This window comes from Aotus nancymaae, unplaced genomic scaffold, assembly GCF_030222135.1.
Source record: "Aotus nancymaae isolate 86718 unplaced genomic scaffold, 86718_ANA_hifiasm-v0.15.2.pri h1tg000030l, whole genome shotgun sequence".
Taxonomy (NCBI): domain Eukaryota; kingdom Metazoa; phylum Chordata; class Mammalia; order Primates; family Aotidae; genus Aotus; species Aotus nancymaae.
In genome coordinates, this window is record NW_026988443.1 from 20,904,862 (window position 1) to 20,924,690 (window position 19,829).

The 19,829-nt window shown below is 44.8% G+C and overlaps 1 long non-coding RNA gene across 1 annotated transcript; it reads right to left on the reverse strand.

The window, feature by feature from the left end:
• Positions 1-81: 81 nt before the first annotated feature.
• Positions 82-18,068, reverse strand: LOC105728040 (uncharacterized). The gene is made up of 3 exons (XR_001109915.2): positions 17,991-18,068; positions 6,578-6,640; positions 82-584 (listed from the first exon to the last, which is right to left on the reverse strand). It is a non-coding gene; the product is annotated as an uncharacterized LOC105728040 (long non-coding RNA).
• Positions 18,069-19,829: the final 1,761 nt, after the last annotated feature.

The window sequence follows — 19,829 nt, forward strand, 5'->3', positions numbered from 1 at the left end:
TCCCACCTGAGGAACTTTTTTCCATAAGATGTCTGTATTAGTCCATTCTTACACTGCTGTTAAGAAATACCTGAGACTGGGTAATTTACAAAGACAAGAGGTTTTAATTAGCTCACGGTTCCACAGGCTATACAGGAAGCATGACTGGGGAGTCCTCAGGAAACTTACAGTCATGGTGGAAGGCGAAGGGGAAACAGGCACATCTTCACACGGCTAGAGCAGGAGGAATACAGAAAGTGGGGAGATGCTACACACTTTTAAATAACCTGACATCATGATAACTCAGTCACTATCATGAGAACAGCCTCAAAGGGAAAATTCACCCCATGATCCAGTCACCTCCCACCAGGTTCCACCTCCGACACTGGGGATTAAATTTGACATGTGATTTGGGTGGCAGCACAGACCCAAACCATGTAAATGTCCTAATCTAGAAGTCCAGCTCCTGTGCAATCAAATCCCTCTGCTTCTTGAGGTTCTGTTTATTTCTGAGCCATTCCGAGAATTCTTCTAAGGTGACGGGGGTCTCTTCCCATTAATCCAGCAACTTCCATGTCAGTTGGTATCTCCCAGCAAACTTCAATCTGGTAATAATTGCATGAAACAAATGAGGCTGGCTGGGTCCAAATTTAGCATGTCAAGTTTCTCTAGGGAATTCGATGGGATTTCTTTCGTGGACATTTAGATTTTTTCAGTTCTAGGGATTTCATTGCTCTCCTATGCCCACCAAATCCTGCCTCACTAATTCCTGCCACATTGGCCCTGTCCCTACAACAGGGCTTTCGCCTCTGTTTTCTATTCGGTCTCCATATGTAGCTCTAGACATGGATGCCTGCTCTGAACCCCAGCATGGCAGTACAAAGCAGGTTCACAGTACACTGGTCACCACTTCAGCTCACTGCATCTTAGGCTGCATTTTCACTACTGTCCTGAGTCAGATAAGACAGAATACTCACACACACAAGTTATATGATGCAGGTGTATTAATTACAAATACACAAAAGGCCAAAGATTCAGGACAAGCCAGTTCCCCAAGGCTCAGGAGAGCTTCCCAGGGCAGACAGAGTATCATCTGGGCATGCCCCACTTGTACTGTAGCTGAGGGACCCCAGAAAGAAGCCCTCCCTGGGTGTGACCCACCACTGGGAGATCTATGAGTCACTGGGCTAAAACACTGAAGGACATCTGAGGGGCAGATACAGAGCCAAGGCTGTTCCAGCCAACTCCTCCTTATCAGAAGACACTGCATCTACAGTTATTCTTGACAGCTGCAAGTGAGAATGGCAGAAGAACCTGGTCAGTCCACGGCCACCCAGAAACTGTCCTGCAAGCATCTGGTAACCTGATATCATTCCTGCTCCTGTCCACACCTCCCTAAAAACCCTGCCTTGTGCCCTGAGCCAGTCCAGACTCTAGGTCAGAGAAAAGTGATCCTGGAGATGCATTAAAAGAAAGCCATATTCAGGAACAAGTATCTGCCCAATTGACTTGGTCTACAAGGGAGGGGACTCAGAATTTGTCAAAAGCGAATGGGTATGGATTAGGGTGAGACAGGGTTAAGTATAGGTCTTCCCTTGACCAGTTGTGTGGTCTTGGGAAAGCCATTTGGCCTCTCTGGCCTCAGTTTCTATAACTGTAAAATAGGGTTGAGAGTAGCACTGACTTCCTAGTATTGTGATAAAGTTGGAAAGTCATGCAAGCACTGGGTCCCGTGCTCAACACACAGTAAATGCCAGAGTCCACACGTGCGGGACCAGAGCATGGGGCTGTATGGTCTTATTGCACACTCCTGTGTGGGCACACGTGCAGATGCTGCAGAAACAGAAGGAACAGGACAGGCATGAGTCTGGCAGTGACGATTGAACCTAGCACCTCCCCTGAGCATCAAACCAGAGACTCACAGGAACAGAAGCCTGACTTTGCCCACATCACCAGCCTTCTAGGTCCCCAAAGCCTTGGGCTCCACCCTGGAACCCCAGCACAGTGACTGGGCATCCTGAAGTTTTCGTATGTCCTGCAAACAGAGCTAGTCTCATTTTTCAGTCTTCCTCACCTGGTCTCCAGGGCACTTCCTTGATTTTCTGTCCCCTCCTCTCAAAACACCATAGCCATTCCTGAAATTTGCATAGAGGAAAGAAACACCTCCCCAAGTCAATCCTGAGTTTAAGATCACATCATTCCTAAATCAGAGTACTTATAGCCTGAGAAATCATTTATTTGTGCAGGAGGAAGTCAGAGCTCAGAGGAAGAATGACTTGCCCAAGGTCAACCACAAGTTGGCTATCAAGACAAAACCAGAGCATTCACATGCTGAACCCCTGCCCAGTACTCACCGCCAACCTGCTGTGGCTCCCAGACTAACTGCTCCCACTTTTTTGGGAGAGTCTCCTGGTAAGAACTCTGCTTTTTCACTCTATCTGGGATGAAAATAGAACAGACTGACTTTGTAATGTCATCAAATATTAAGCTTGATTTTCCCAGCTACTGACATCCAAATTGCCAGCAAGCTTGAAAGCCCCAGTGGAGCCCGTTGGCTGTGCTAAAAGAATCAGGGGCTTGCCGCTGGGGAAGGGAAGCAGCCCCCTCTCAATGGCAGGAGGAGATGGGCTGGAAGAAGGGGGGCCTGCAAAGCTCAGTGACCACTAGGGAGCCAGGGACAGGGCAACAGTGGATAAAGACAGATGGGGGTAAGGGTCTTCCATTAAAATTTTAAACCACAGGCACTCCATGACCAGGCATACTTGAAATGCCATCCCTGGGAGATGGAAGCCAAGAGGCTGTTAAGGTTATTGTGTGAAGTTGCCAAAAATAAAAGACATAATGCATCACTTGTCCTTTGGAAGTTTTTTGAAAGGAAAGTTATCCATGACAGGGAAGACATTGTGCAAATGGGGGCAGGGAAATCAAGCAGAATTTTCTCAGCAGTTTTCCTGAGAGTAACACCAAAGGCTCATCATATGTGAGAGGTAGAGTTAGAAAAATCTTTAGAGTTAGAAACATGGGTGCCAGAGTTAGAAAATTCTGGATTTGGTCTCTGGCTTCATAACTTTTTTCACTGGGCAGGTCCATTAACCTCTCTGAACCTTGGTTGCCCCACTTGTAAAATGAGGCTAATAACATCACCCTCAAAGGGCTGTTTTGAGGATTAAATGGGGTGCATGAACAGGCACTCCATTTTGATTATTGGCTCATGCCTATAATCCCAGCACTTTGGGAGGCCCAGGCAGGAGGATCAGTTGAGGCCAGGAGTTCAAGACCAGCCTGGGTAACATAGGGAGACTCCATCTCTATAGAAAAAAAAAAAAAATAGCTGGGCATGGTGGTACATGCCCGTAGTCCCAGCTACTCAGGAGGCTGAGGTGAGAGGGTCGCTGGAGCCCAGGAGTTCAAGGCTGCAGTGAGCTAAGATGGTGCCACTGCACTCCAGTCTGGGCAAAAAGGGCAAGGGCAAAATCCTGTCTCAAATAAATAAATGGGGTACATTGTAAAGAACCTTGATGGAAACTTATCCCAAGTAGAGTCTTAGAAAAATACAGGGATGGTCTATTTTAGAGTTTAAAATGAACTTTATGGTTTAAATAATGACTTAATTTTTCATATGGGAAAACTGAGTCCCACATGAAAAAGTGACTTCCCCATGGCCACCGACAGCAGAATTGAATTCAAGTCTTTTGATTCTCTGGAAATGGGCTTTCTCATATCAAGTAACACCTCCTCCCCAACATCTCCTCCCTTCTTTTCCCCAAAGCTCAGCATCTCTTCGATATCCAGCATGAGGTATGGGAGTGCAGGAGAGAAAATATGTATTACTGTTTATGATGCTCAGCCTTTCAAGGCAAGGCTGATATCTAACCCTGCAAAGTAGATGATCCCTGTGCAACTTTCCTAAGAAATCTGAGTCCTGTGAGAGTTAGCATAGCAGGGAGAGAGAAAGAAGGGCAGAAAGACTCTTAGAACCAATCGCAGCAATGGCCAGGTACAGTGGCTCACACCTATAATCCCAGCACTTTGGGAAGCCGAGGTGGGCAGATCACTTGAGGTCACAAGTTCGAGACCAGCCTATCCAAATGATGAAACCCTATCTACTAAAAATGCAAAAGATTAGCCAGACGTGGTAGCACATGCCTGTAATTCCAGCTACTTGGGAGGCTGAGACAGGAGAATTGCTTGAACCCAGGAGGCAGAGGTTGCAGTGAGCCAAGATCGTGTCACTACACTCCAGGCTGGGTGACAGAACAAGACATCATCCCAAAAAAAAAAAAAAGAAGCAAGACTCCATCTCAACAACAAAAAAAAAGCAAGACTCCATTTCAAAAAAAAAAAAAAAAAAATGAACCAATCACAGCAAGATAAAGGAGCTTTTCTCTGAGGCAGTTTTCAAACCATTGCAGAAGGAGAGAAGTCATGAACAGCTATGGCTGAATGTGTGGAACCAATAAGGGAGAAGATGAATGCTGTGATGCAAAGTTGTAGAAGAGTCCCTGTGAACACACACCACGCATGTGCAAAAGGGAACAGGGATCCTAGCAGGACTACAGACCACAGGATGATGGAGGCGTGATCTTGAGTTAGATTAAAGTGCTCAGGCTTTTGTTTCTTCCTATCATCTATCTTGTTGGGAGTTTTCTGATCTTTGCATTGTCAAGTGCAAGTATAATTTAAGTAGCTGTTTTCATGCCCTTTTGTGTAGATCTGGGTTGTCTCAAACCATTAAAATATTTTCTCCTCTAAGAAGTTGGAGGATGGAGTGAAACCATGTGCCCCTCACACCCACCTGCAGGTAATGCTGATTTTACTACAACCACAGGCTCTGATCCCACATGTGTGAGGCACTTACTAGGGAGCATTCAGGGAATATGCTTGGCCTCAGGCACATGCGTTCTAGCTGGAAGGCAGAGGTGAGATTGTGTACAAGTAAGAAATAAAGAGATGGTACTTAGAAAATCATGGAATGAGGGGAAAGGGAAAGAGCCTGGACATAGATAAATTCACTTCTCCAGTATGTCAAATGGAGATACTGAGTGGACCAGAGAAGAGAAATGACTTGGCCAAGGTCACACAGCCAGTTCATGGTGCGGTGAGGACTAGAACCTGTCCTTTTGACCAGCACCCTGTGTGCTTATGCTACTCTCTGCTTCTTCTTGTTGGTGACAGGAAGGAACTGAGAACGTTTCATCCATCTTCTTGTGCAGACAAGACCCTCCTCCTGAGCCCAGACAGACCCCTCAATCAGAAAGAACCATATCACGCCTGTAATCCCAACACTTTGGTAGGCCAAGACAGGCAGCTCGCTTGAGGCCAGGAGTTTGAAACCAGCCTGGGCAACATGGTAAAACCCCATCTCTACTAAAAATACAAAAATTAGCTGGGCATGGTGGCCCCAGCCCATAGTTACAGCTGCTCTGGAGGCTGAGGTGAGAGGATGGCCTGAGCCTGCAGAGGAGGTTGAGGCTGCAGTGAGCCATGATCATGCCACTCCACTCCAGCCTGGGTGACAGAGAAAAGAACCAGAAGCTGCAACTGGGTTGCTCTTTGGTCTTACCTTTCACTGTGTGCAAAACCCTATGCTATTCATTCTTCCTCTCCTGGTCTCTGTTACTTCATCTGAACACCTAGGAGTTCACTGCTTGGCCACAGTATGGACAGAATAATAAGAGTTGCCATCTGTAGAGTGTGGGTCACCAGGCTGTCCAATCCAAAGCACGCTATCCATGCTGGACTCGCCTTTACTGTGTGTTGGACGTTGAACTCAATGCTTGTATTAAATACATACATGGCTTTCCACCCTTACTACACACAATACTATAAAGATGGTGCTACTTTTATCCTCATTCTAAAGTTAAAGAAACTGAGGCCCATAGAGCCCAAATAGACTCCCTAAGACCTGCAACTGGTGAAGGGAAGACCCATACTTAACCCTGCCTCTACTCTACCATACCCACTGCTGTTGACAAATTTATCATCCTCTCCCCTGTGCCATCCTATTCATTCATCATCATGACTCACATGTTAACCCCATTTCACAGTTAAGGATACGAAGCTCAGAGATCAAGTAACTCACTCAAGAATGGAAAGCTAATGCCAGATACAAATGGGCTCATGCAAACATTGGTGTGACTCAGAGTCTTTGTTTTGAAGATACCTGCCAACGTCACTGTGTTTAAATGCTGTGGTTGACTTCTAGTTGGGAGTGGAGGGGGCACATGCATCAGTGAAGGTCTGAGCCTGGAGATGAGCATGGGATCTGAGAGCATGAGCTGGCAGGTGAAAATCAGGATTTGAGGACTATGGTGCACAACTCAGTAGTGTTTGGAACAGGCATACTGTTAAGTGATACAAGTTTGGTGGCACACATGACAAGATTAAAAGATTCCAAATGATGCTCAGTAAGTCACTGCCACCCTGTCCCAGGAACAGTGTGACCTGGTCACATCGTGTCTACTAAATTGCCGCATTAAGGATACTGCCCCAGGGGGTTGCCTTTCAGCCCTATAAGGCTGATGCTATCCATGAGCTGAGGCTCTTCAATGTCCCAGTAAACACAGATGTTCTTGTAACATGGCTTCATGGCTCTTACCTTTTACCTTCAAACAACCAATCACCCCATATCTGGTCTGCTGGACATTTGCCATGATAATGTCTGTTGACAGATACAAAAAAAAATAAACTTTGATAGACTGGATAAAGAAAGTGTGGCATATATACACCATGGAATACTAAGCAGCCATAAAAAAGGATGCGTTCATGCCCTTTGCAGCGACATGAATGAATCTGGAAACCATCATTCTCAGCAAACTGACACAAGAACAGAACACCAAACACTGCATGTTCTCACTCATAAGTAGGTGTTGAACAATGAGAACACACAGACACAGGGAGAGGAACAACACACACTGGGGCCTGTTGGGGGAATCGCCAACAGGGGAGGGATAGCAGGGGGTGTGGGGATTGGGGATGGATAACTTTAGGAGAAATACCTAATGTAGGTGAGGGGGGATGGATGCAGCAAACCACCGTGGCATGTGTATACCTATGTAACAATCCTGCACAATCTGCTCATCTACCCCAGAATTTAAAGTATAATTTTAAAAAAAGAAAAAAGAATCAACAAACTTCTTGATTAGACTGATTAATAAATAAAGGAGATACAAATTACCAACATTAAGATTCAAAGAAAAACATGTGACAAACAAAAAATTAGAAGGACAATAAAAGCGTTTTATGAACAACTTTATGCCTACACATTTGATAGCACATGTGGAAATGGACATATCTCTTAAAAGATACAAACTAATAAAACTTACTCAAGAATAGATAATGTAAATAAATAGCTCATTAATTATTAAAGCAATTGAACTAGAAGCTAAAAGTGTGCACCCCCCAAAAAAATTAAAAAATAAACAAGTACATTGAATCAAAATGGTATGGTGAAGCTGGAAGGCATTTCTGGTACACTGTGTCCAAGCCCACAAAGAACCCCTCTCATCCACAAGGCCGTGAGGGAGGGTGTTTTCAGCAGCTGTCATTAGCACATGGGCTAACGAGGGGCTGGTGGCTATCTCCCTTGGTGGGGGATTTCAGCAGCCTCCACTGGACTCCCGCAAAGGGCAGAAATCATGCTGGTGTGACCATGGCAAGCTAAAATCCTCCAGAAAAGGCTGTCTGCCAGGGGACTCTGATGATTTGTAATCAAATTGTGTTTCATTAAAGAGAAAGTGTCCAGAGGTTTTCTGTTGGCCGCATTCTTGCAAATTAAAGATAATGGAGTTAACAGAGAACAATTGTAAGTCAGATACCAACAGGTGAAATAAGCCCAAGGAAACTTCATCTCTTTGGATGCATGTATGTGGCTTGTGGGTCCTGCTTGGGCTGGCGGAAGGTGAGCTGGATTCTCTCCTTGCCCAGAAAGCATGGTTCACGTTAAAAACAGCTCAATGGGTCCTTAACCATATGACTTTGGGCCGGATAGTCTCTGGCCCTGACTGTAGTCTTTAAAACAAGATTTGTAGGGTGACCACCAAAGTGACCACTTTGCCAAGAAATGGGAAGTTTCACAGGGCATGGTACTTACAGTGCTATTATTATTAATAAAATCAGGAAAATTCTGGACAAATAGTGATGAGTTGGTTACCTGGCTGAGCTTCCCAAGATCCCTGACTGTGCTGATATTCTGTCAATATTCCAACTAACTCTAATTTTCTTGGAAATTATTGAGTCACAAGAACCCACGAACCCGTAACGAATGTGTTGTGAGCCTAACAGGGTTTCAGGTACACAGAAGGGACTCCGCAAGCGCCTCACCTTCCCTGTGTTCCTAGCCAAGCACTGTCCCCTCTGCCTGTTCTGAGATCTCACAGTTCTGTGCTGGTGAAGCCTCCAGAAATGTTATCACCTGCCACCTTCACCACATATATGCACCCTTCATTATGTAGAGAACGCAGTTTCTAAAGCAACAACCTGTAAAGGTTGGCAGATGTCTCTCTTCCAGCTGAAACTATGAAGCCCCAAAGCACTTTTGTGATTTTTCTCGAGGCCACATGGAGCTAGGACTCCACCACATGTCTGTCGACTCCAAGCCCAATGACTCATTGACCACGCCAGGCTGCTGCTGCATCTCCCCCCACATACATCCAGGTACCCCTATGGTTTCAGACACGTGAGCACAGGCCTCCAAAGCACTGTGTTGCCCAACCATGAAACACCTGCTCACTACCTGCGCCTTTTGTCCAGAGCTCCTCACTTCCTGGGTACCCGCTCACCACTGGGCACCTCACTTATGGTCACACCAGCATGATTTCTGCCCTTTGTGGGAGTCTAGTGGAGGCTGCTAAAGTCCCCCACCAAGCCCTGATCAGCCCATGTGTTAATGTCCAGTGGAGGAAGGGGTGATCACCTGAGGTCAGGAGTTCGAGACCAGCAACCCCTTAGCACCATCTTTGTATCCCAGTTAAGGATATAGAGCTTCAAGATTAAGTAACTCACTCAAGAACGGAAAGCTTATGCCAGATACAAATGGGCTCACACATCCATTGGTATGACTCTAAGTCTTTGTTTTGAAGATATACCTGCCAATGTCACTGTGTCTAAATGCTGTGGTTGACTTCTAGTTGGGAGGTGGAGAGGGTGCATGCATCAGTGAAGGTCTGAGCCTGGAGATGAGCATAGAATCTGAAAGCATGAGATTAAGGAGCCCCAGATTAGAGGCCTGTGCTCAGATAAGGGCTTGCATTCTAGCCCCACCCCGCCATGGCCAGAGGTTCCCAGGAGCAGAAACCCTTGAAGCCTGGTGTCCTCCAAGACCCAAACTGGGCCAGAGAAACCCAAAACCCCAGTCAAGAGGGACAGAAATCCAGGAGGAAACGGGGCCTGAGAGGAAGCTGCAGCGTGTGATTTTTAATTTACTTTTTCTTGCCCTGAGACAAAAATTAATTTGACTTGGGAAAAAAAAAGTAACTTTTTACTTGACTTTTAAAAGTAAAATTTCTGCAACTCTTTTTCCACTTAACAGAACATTTCCTCGACTTCTAAGGCATAATGTTAATATGCACCAAAGATGGGGAATTCCCTGGGCTCAGCGCACATATCATTAAACTGATTTTTTTCCTAATTTCCTAGTAATACTGGCTGGGTTATGCTAACAGGAGAGTTAACAGCTAATTTTGCTATAGGGAAGATAATAACAGGAAATGATCTTTAATAATGAATTAAACAGACTCCTTGGATCCTGATTCTTTTTATTAGATAAGGTCAATGGCATCCTAAATGAGCAAATCTGTCCTAGGCCGGCAACAAGATATGGGGGAAATTGGCAAGCTGACTCCCAGGATAAGGCATGAGTGCTGAATAGCAGACTGCAGATGACAAGGCGTCAGGCACAGTGGAAAGTTCGTGAGCTTTGGACTCAAAACTGGACGCTAACCCACCCTCGCTGTGGGACCTTGAGCAAGACCCCACCTCTCCAAAGATGCCTCCTGAGCTGTTCACAGGATAATAATTCCTACTTTGTGGAGCTTTGGAATCCATCCTATTTGCTCCTTTCAGTACACAGAGAATGCAGTTTATAAAACATCTGCACATGCATATGTCAATGAGCTCTCAGAATAACCGTAAAACAGAACATCCTGATGAGAATAACCCCATTTTAGGACAAGGAAGGTCAAACATTGCCTAGAACGTGCACTTGGCAAGAGGAACAACTAGGACCCTAAGGCTGGTCTTCTCACTCCAGTTTATTTCATCTACATTGCCTTTGTGGCCAGGCGTGGTGGCTCACACCTGTAATCCCAACACTTTGGAAGGCCAAGGCAGGTGGATCACCTGAGATCAGGAATTCGAGACCAGCCTAGCCAAAATGGTGAAATCTCGTCTCTCCTAAAAATACAAAAATTAGCCAGGCATGTTGGTGGGTGCCTGTAATCTCAGCCACTCGGAGGCTGAGGCAGGAGAATTGCTTGAACCTGGGAGACGGAGGTTGCAGTGAGCCGAGATCCCATGCCAATTCTACTCCAATCTGGGCAAGAAGAGCGAAACTCCATCTCAAAAAAAAAAAAAATGTATATATGTATGTGTGTGTATATATATATATATATATATATATATATATATATATGTCCTTGTTCTGTAAACTAGTTGTCTCTTTTTTTTAACCACGCAAATTTTTTTTTTTTTTTTTTTTTGTGAGACAGGGTCTTGCTCTGTCACCCAGACTGGATTGCAGTGGGTAACAGAGCAAGACCCTCTTGCAATCAGCTCATTGTAATCTCCACCTTCCAGGTTCTAGCGGTTCTCCTGCCTCAGCCGTCCAAATTGCTGGGATTACAGGTGTGCACCACCACACTCAGCTAATTTTTTGCATTTTTAGTAGAGACCAGGTTGGTCTCAAACTCCTGACCTCAAATGATCTACCCACCTCTGCCTCTCAAAGTGCTGGGATTACAGGCGTGAACCACCACACCCAGCCTTAATAACACAGACTTTTTTTAATAAAAAGTGTTTCAGGAGACATCACAAACCTATGTATTTATTAGTCATCTACATGTTCTACTCTATTCCTAGCATAGATTTATATACATCAAATATGCATAAAAATAGAGGAAGTCAACATAAACTAAGTATCAACTGAAGTTCTAATGTTTTCTTGCAGGAAGAGGGAGATATGGATAAATTGGAGGATTGGGGAGAGCCAGTTGTTGGCCATGGAAATCATGATCGCCTTGTGGCTGGGAGCAGCTAGACCTGCCTCCTTCCATCAAAGAGGAAACGGAGGCATGGAGAGGTTGGAGGTTGTCTCAGGATCATGCAGAGCTCACCTCTCCCTGCCCAGGTCCCTCTGCATGGTATAAAGTGGAATTGGTGTTGATGCCACAGCCTTAGGGAACCACAGAGGGAGTGTGAGTGAGGGCAGGGTGAGACACAGCCTGCTTCTGAATGCTTAGCCCAGTAATTTACACAGGCATGGAGTTTCACCCTAGCCAAAGTGCTGGCTCACGTCCTCCTAGCTGAAGCCCATGTGTGGAGGTTCCGGTTCCCAGAAGTTTCCAAAGCGGGGGATGTAATTACAATGTTTTAAAGCAAACAAACACACACCCGAGTGGGAGGACTGCATATTTATTTGACTAATTAGAGGAAATTCACTGAGAGGATGTACAATAACATCAGCCTCTCTCTCGTTTTTTTTTCTTTTTGGTAATACTAGTTGACATTTTCTTTTGACATTTTATTAGTAGCTAGTCTTTATTTTTATTGTGCTCTCAATAAAGTACCAAGGCAAAGCATAGTACTCTCTGGCAATAAATGAGTGTGAATCATGCATCACGTAAATAGCAATGTCTCGGGAAGCCGGAGGGGCAGAGCGCCAGTTATCAGCCTGATGCTGGGAGGGGAGTGGAAACCTACAGGCATTTATCAGGCACAGACTAAGGCTTTCCAATTTGTTGCCTGGCTGCTGAGAGCACTGACTGTGCTCAACCCAGTTCCCAAAGAGGCTGCTGTCAGCACTCCTGGGCCCAAGCTGATATTGCATCCTGATGACCAAGAAAGACACACAAGTCAGTAGACATCCCAGCCCCTTCTGCTGCCTCCATGTGCCTGCTGTTCACCCCAAGAAAGAGGCAAGAAACTTGTCTCAGTCAGGACAGTTCATGCGTGTTTTCTAAGAACCCAAACGTGTCCAGGCTCAGCACAACGTCCCTAAAAGAGCAACTTACAGCGCAGTGGATCTGGATTCAACTTCAGCTCTCTGAGTCTCCATTTTCCATCCATAAAATGGAAAGTAAATACCTACCTCATGGAGTGGTACTGATAATTTAATTAGAAAATTACATAAAGCAGCCAGGCATGGCAGCTCATGCCTGTAACCCCAGCACTTTGGGAGGCCAAGGTGGGCAGATCACTTGAGGTCAGAAGTTCAAGACTAGCCTGGCCAACATGGTGAAAATTCATCTCTGCTAAAAATAATAATAATAATAATACAAAAATTAGCCCAGCATGGTGGCGCACACCCATAATCCCAGATGCTCAGAAGACTGGAGCAGGAGAATCACTTGAACCCAGGGGGCAGAGATTGCAGTGAGCTGAGATCACACCACTACACTCCAGCCTGGGCGACAGAGATAGACTCCATCTCAAAAAAAAAAGAAAATTACATAAAGCACCTAACACAATGCCTTATGCAGTCATGTGTCCCAGTAAGATTTCTTGGGGAAAATACAATTAACTCAGCTCAAGTAGCTTAAAACTAGGATGTAGTAGTAAAGGAGTGTGGAGAATTTCACCCCAAAATATGGCTCCCTAGGATACGGAGGGAGCCCTTTTGTATCAAAGGCCCTTAGAAGGCCTTCAGATCTAGAAGACACTTTTGCTAGAAGAGACAGATGCTAGAAGGGACTTTTCCTGATCTGCATAGAGACACGACAAACTCACGAAAGACAGCAATAGTTTTTCCTCCCCAACCTTCTGTCTCTAAATCCTCTACCTCTCCCAAAGCACAGGCTGAAGCTCCCTTATCTGCCCAAAGAAGAAAACAATTACCTCTGATCCCTTCCCTGAAATTTCATATGGCAGGAAGGAAGACCAAAGTGTGTCAACACACCTGGACAGGTTTTTGTCACAAACCGTTGTTTGCTCTGCAGGCCCAACTGATTTTGCCCCAGACTGTTGTATGTTCTTCAAGCCTATTAAATTCTCCTAAAAATCATTTACTATCCCCCTAAAATCACCCACACTTCCCCATCTCCCTTTCCCCTAAGAAACCAGGGCATATAAGCATCGGTATCCCACTGAGCAATCACTGTGATTCTCTCACGGTGCACAGTAGTCAGAAATTTGTATGTCTTTGCTCTTATTAATCTGCCTTTTTGTGAGTTGATTTTTCAGCAAACCTTCTGAGGGCAAAGCCAGGAAGCCTTCCCTTTGCACCTACAGTAGATACATAATAAATGCTCCTAACTGACACCATAATAAAAACTCTTTATTTATTTTTTTTCTTCCTTAAAGATACCGACCTTTCTTAGTGGTGGAGAGAGAGGAAGTCAGAAACACAAATCACTGCAGTATATGACTGACTCCAACTGGTTGGGCAAATGGGGAGCCACAGAAGGTCTTTGAGCAGCAGAGGGGGATGGCAAGAGCTGCACCGCAAGCAGAGAAGCAATATCGCCTGTAGCACTGAACACTTGAAATGTGGCCAGTCCACACTGAAACACGCAGTAGGTATAAAATGCACACTGGATTTCCAAGACTGAGTGCCATAGAAAGAATATAAAATACTCATTAATGGTTTTACAGGCTGGGCACAGTGGTTCATGCCTGTAATCCCAGCACTTTGAAAGGCCAAGGCAGGAAGATTACTTGAGGCCAGGAGTCTGAGACCAGCCTGGGCAACACAGAGAGACCTTGTCTCTTCAAAAAATAAAAAATTAGCCAGGTGGGGTGGCTTGAGCTTGAGGTCCCAGCTATTCAGGAGGCTGAGGCGGGAGGATCACTTGAGCCCAGGAGTTGGAGGCTGCAGTGAGCCGAGATCATGCCACTGCACTCCAGCCTGGGTGACAGAGCAACACCCATCTCAAAAAAAAAATAGCTTTTATACAGATTACATGCTGAAATGATAGCATTTTGAATATATTACGTGAAGTGAAATATATTTTTACTGAATTTTACCTATTTCCTTTTCTTTTTTAATGTGGCTACTAAAAAAATTCGAAATGACATATGTGACTCGAATTTATGTTTCCACTGGACAACACTGGCCTTGGAATGTTTGCCGGAAGTATCAGAGCGTGGCTGGGGGCAGCAACAACATCTGGGCCACCTCATTCCAGCCAAACTGCTGATGTCCTCTCAGCCCGGCCCTGCCTCTCCCGCTGCCAGTTCACCGAGTAACTAACACGCCTTAGAGCAAAAAGCCCTGGCTCCTGAATGTTCTTGACGATGCTCAGAGAGTTTTGCAAAGTTGTGTCAACAGGAAACATCCAGACAGTGTTCTCAAACACGCCATGTTATCCAGAGGAGGGATCCAGCGCCAAAGTGCCTGGCTCAGCCCCGTGATCTGGTGGCCATAGCTCCCTCCCAGCAGCAGCTAGTTCACAAGGTAAATTAAAAAGCAACCAGCGTTTTCCTCTCCAACTGGCACCAAATGGATTGTTTTTCTGTAACTATTTCCCTGGTGGAGAGCTCTCTAGAGCCTGCAGGATCTATCCCAACGGACCCACGCCTGATGCTTCCAGGGATGGAGAATGGACAAAGCGGATATTGTTTCCCTGCACTTGGCTTTGGTCTGCGCGCCCCAGGCTCAGATTTGAAATTCAAACCAACCATGCCGCTGACCTTCTGGGTGGGGACCTTAAAACTATGCCTCTCCTTTTCTCCATCAGCAAAGTGGCTATGCTGGGTTGCACCGTCTGGAACACTCTGGGAGAAGGCATGCTACCAGGGCGGTTAAGCGAATGTGTTCTGCAGTCAGAAGGTACAGGGTTCAAGTCCCAGTTCTGCCACCAACAGGCCAGGCAGCCTGGGGCAAATTACTTTGCCTGTGTGAGCCCGTTTTCTCATTTGCAAAATGGGAATGCAGAGAAGGGTAACCTCACAGATTGCTGGGTGGTTAGATTAGATAATGGTAGAAAGATGTGCAGTGAGATATTTGGCACCTAGGAAGCGCCAAATAAAGTCATCCAATAAATAAAGATTTCACAGTTTGTTTTGGAAGCATTTGTCCAAGCCTCAGAAGGCCTTGGTCCATGCTGGGGTCTGACATCTCTTCCAGCTGCTGCTAAGCAACTCAGGATGCTCAGATTCCGATGCTGCTTCCAGATCCAGAGGCTGAGCACCCAGTAGAGGCAGGAACAGGGAGGGGCGAGGGAGAGGGCTCTCTTCGGGGATGCTTTCAAACTAGAAGGAAGCACAGCTGGGACTGGGGGTCCCAAAATCTAGGCAAGAACAATGCTATCATTTTGGTTTTAGAAATTCCTTAATCTTACCGTTTTTTATTTACATTTCAGTAGTCACATTTCGAATATTCAAAGTCTCAGGGCAGAAACAAAAATTTCTCAGAACTTTCAGCGACTGGGTGGCCCCACGGCCTCTTAGCTAAATTTGTGTTTGTTTTTTGTTGTCTTTTTTAGGTTTTTTGTTTGGTTGGTTGTTTTGAGACAAAGTTTCACTCTGTCGCCCAGGCTAGAGTACAGTGGCTCAATCTTGGCTCACTGCAACTTCCACCTCCAGAGTTCAAGCAGTTCTCCTGCCTCAGCCTCCCAAGTAGCTGGGACTACTGGTGTCCATACCACATTTGGCTAATTTTTGTATTTTTAGCAGAGATGGGGTTTCACCATGCTGGCCAGGCTAGTCTCAAACTCCTGACCTCAAGTGACCCACCCGCCTCAGCTTCCCAAAGTGCTGGGATTGCAGGTGTGAGCCACCACATCCAGCTGAATTTGTGATAATAAATAAATGCTCTCTCTCTACTGAAGTCAGGTGAAAAGCAAGATATTTGAGGGTAGCTTCATCTTTCTCTAGGATTTTCTTTTTTTCCTTATACTCTATATTCTTATATTATATCTGGATCAGTTTCATCATAAACATCATATGTAACTTCAGAATTTTTCCTACTATTTTGAGGTAGCAAAGGTGACATTCCATTTCTAATTCATTCTCTCAGTATATATATAAAAAAAATCCCTAATATTTTGTTGAAATCCTCATGACCTAGATAGAATTCCTAGATAGAATTATATAACTAAAAATTAAAAGCAGTTATTAAAGTTTATTTTGTTGAATATTATGAATGCAGGTTCTGCAAATATTGTAATTGTGATATAATCTAATTTCTATTATTCTGTTCTGTATTATTATTTAAATTTTATAAACACTGCTTGGCTCAGAAAGGAAATAATATTCTTCCTAAAGCTATCTAGCTAATACTCTCAATATTTATATTAACTGTCACTCTGTCTCCCCATTTATTTGTTAATTGAAAAAATTTAAGATGATTTAGTAAATCGAATTAACTCTCATAATCAAAATTAATTATTGTAACACTTGACTCTCACAATAATTTATACTTCCAACATTTGATAAAATTAAAAAAAAAAATTGGCTGGGCATAGTGGCTCACACCTGAAATCCTAGCATTTTTGGAGGCTGAAGTGGGAGGATCACTGAGGCTAGGAGTGCAGGACCAGTTTGGGCAACATGGCAGACCCTGTTTCTACCTCCCAACCCCCAAAAAAATCACTCTATAATACTTTCAGAATGCTTACCCCGTATTTGAAAGTGGATATTTCTCATTTGGATAGACTATGTTAGAGGGAAAAAAAAAAAAGAAAAAGAAAAAAGAATTTAAAGAAAGTGGATATTTAAGGCCAGGTGCAGTGACTCACGCCTGTAATCCCAGCACTTTGAGAGGCCAAGGGGGACAGATCACGAGGTCAGGAGTTTAAGACTAGCCTGGCCAGCATGGTGAAACCGCCTCTCTCCTAAAAGTACAAAAAATTAGCTGGGCTTGGTGGTGCGTGTCTGTAATCTTAGCTACTTGGGAGGCTGAGGCAGGAGAATTGCTTGAACCTGGGAGGCAGAGGTTGCAGTGAGCCGAGATCATGCCACTGCACTCCAGTCAGAATAAGATTCTATCTCAAAAAAAAAAAAAAAAGTATTTAGCTAGTACAATAAATCTAAAAATATACCTTCTCATATTATTACTTATTGTTATATAAATGATCACTCAATCATGGATGACTCAAAATCTTACAGATCCCAGAAATGACACTGAACTAGGTATTTGGCGGTTCAGCCATTCAAAGCTGAATATCAAGGTCAAAACCAAACCTTTTCCATCTCTGCATCAGTCAAGGCCCAACCAGGGAAACAGAAATCACTTAAATTGAATTAATGCAGAGAACTGGTTATACAAGTATAATGGCTAATTTTGTGCCAATTTAACTGAGCCACAGGGCACCCAGATATTTGGTTAAATGTTATTCCGGGTGTGTCTGTGAGGTTGTTTCTGGGTGAGTTTAGCACTTGAATCCAAAGACTGGGTAAAGCAAATTGCCCTCCCAAGTGTGGGTAGTTCCCATCCAATCCATTGAAGGCCTGACAAGAACAAAAAGGTGGCATGAGGGGGAATGTGCTGTCTCTGCCTAATTGTCTTTCAGCTGGAATGCCAGCCTCCTGCCTCTGGACTTGGGCTTAGGCTGTAACTGACACCATCAGTATTCCTGGTTCTCAGGCTCGGGACTCAACCAGGGAATACATCGCCAGCTCTCTTGGGTCTCCAGATTGCCAACCACAGATCCTGGGTCTTCTCAGCATCCATAATTGTGTGAGCCAACTCTATGTATGCATGTGTGTGCATGCATATGTATGTGTTTGTGTGTGTCTGTGTGTATCGCCTATTAGTTCTGTTCCTTTGGAGAACCCAGACTAATTGAACAAGTAATGGAAGAGTACCAGCAGACAGTGATGCAATCCAAAGGTCAGAAATAGGAGGAAAGTCTCACCTCTAGGCTGGAAGCACAGAGGGAAGAAGTGGAGTTACTGGAGCCCAGAGCTGGGATCACCCAGTGGAAGCTGGAACCTAAGAGGACTTCTATGGCAGGAGCTGAAACCACAAAACCACAGAGGAGATTGCCTGAGAACAACCATTGCCTGAGAACCCAATGGAGACAGAGTGAGGAGGAGGAGAACACTGGCTTCTTCCTTCCTCCTACCTGGCAGTCTCCTAAGAGTGCATCCCACTGGCTGAGCCCAGTTGGAAGCCAGCTGACATAGGAGCCTCTGGGGATCATCCCAAATCCCTGTTCTACAGACCAAAGTCAGGGAAAAGCAAGAAATAGACCTACCCACAAACATGCTCAGGACCATCCCTACAGAGTTTCTTATCCTCACAGCAACCCTAAAAAGTAGGTGGTGGTTTCTAATTACCAGCTGAGTAAGTGTAGTTCAGAGAGGTAAAGTAACTCTCCTAAGATCACACAGCTAGTAGACAGTGAAATTCAACATCTCAGCAACTCTAAGCACCCATCGACTTTCTCTATTTTTATTATAAAGGTAGACAGCAATTGTTGTAAAGAATTTAGAAAATCCAAAAATAGAAGAGAACTGCCCTAATCCTACCTCTCAGAGCTACCACCATTGCAGATGTTTTCCACTCTAGTCTTTTTTCTAAGCATAATCAACATCCTTCCCAGCAAAACTGGAGTAAGCTGGACATGCAGTTTCATGTCTCTGATTTTTCTATCTCTGTGATCACAGTGAGAAGCAGAGTGGTACAAGGTGAGGAAACACTCAATGCCATGTGGGCAGTAAGTCCTGGCTCATTGCCTCACTGGGCTGCCGTTTCTCCATCTGTAACACGGGGATTATTCTGATATTGCACCTACACCACAAGGTTGCTGGGAGGAATAACTGAGTTATTCCTCGTGAAGCCTTAGAGCAGTGTCTGGCACATTATAAACACTATTACCATGACTATTATGTTTCCATGGCAGCAAAAATGCACTCGAGCACCATTTTAAATGGCTGCATACCATTCCATTGAAAGAATGGATGGACAGAAGTTATTTAACCACTTCCCAATTGTTGGACACTAGGAGTCTTTCCAAAGTTTTGCTGCTATATCCAATGATGACAACCTCAACATAAATCTTTTCCCATCTGTGATTTAACTGATTTTGATCCTAGAAAAGCAATTGCTAGATCTAATGATAGGAGCTTGTTTAAAGCTCAATGCATGGTGCTAAATTGCTCTTCGGAGCAATCTGCACCATTTCTGTATCACTTATGGGGAGATACCTGGCAGCCTGGGCATTATCAAGTAGTTCTTTCAGTGTTATTATTTTTGCATACATGCCAAGCAAATGAGCAATAGTATAGCTGTCATTTTAGTCAACGTGTCTTCTCTTTAGCTACCTCAGTGAAACTCATCCACCCCGTCTCTCAGCACTGCCACCAACACCCATGTCTTTTTTGCCCACACCTCCTGACATAGACAAACCATCCATTTCCCAGCCGTCAGCTGAGATGCAGGGGAATAACTGCTCCCAGGGGACTGAGGTCACTGAGGATGACAAAACATGGCCATCCCAATTGCTCATGGGACTTGTCAGTAGCAGCAACGACAATAGCAAAAGGCAAAAAGAGAGAGAGAGAACAGCTCTGCAAAGTGTTTGGAACAAAGGCTTCTGGGACCAAACCTCAAGATACACCAGGACCAGTGGCACATTCTAGAGGCCAGAGGTGCACATTTTCACCCAAGGGGTGGGGCAGGCAACACTTGAGAGATCCCAGTTGCACAAAAGCCCTGCAGAGCCAAAGGCTCCAAGGCCCCAGGTGAACAG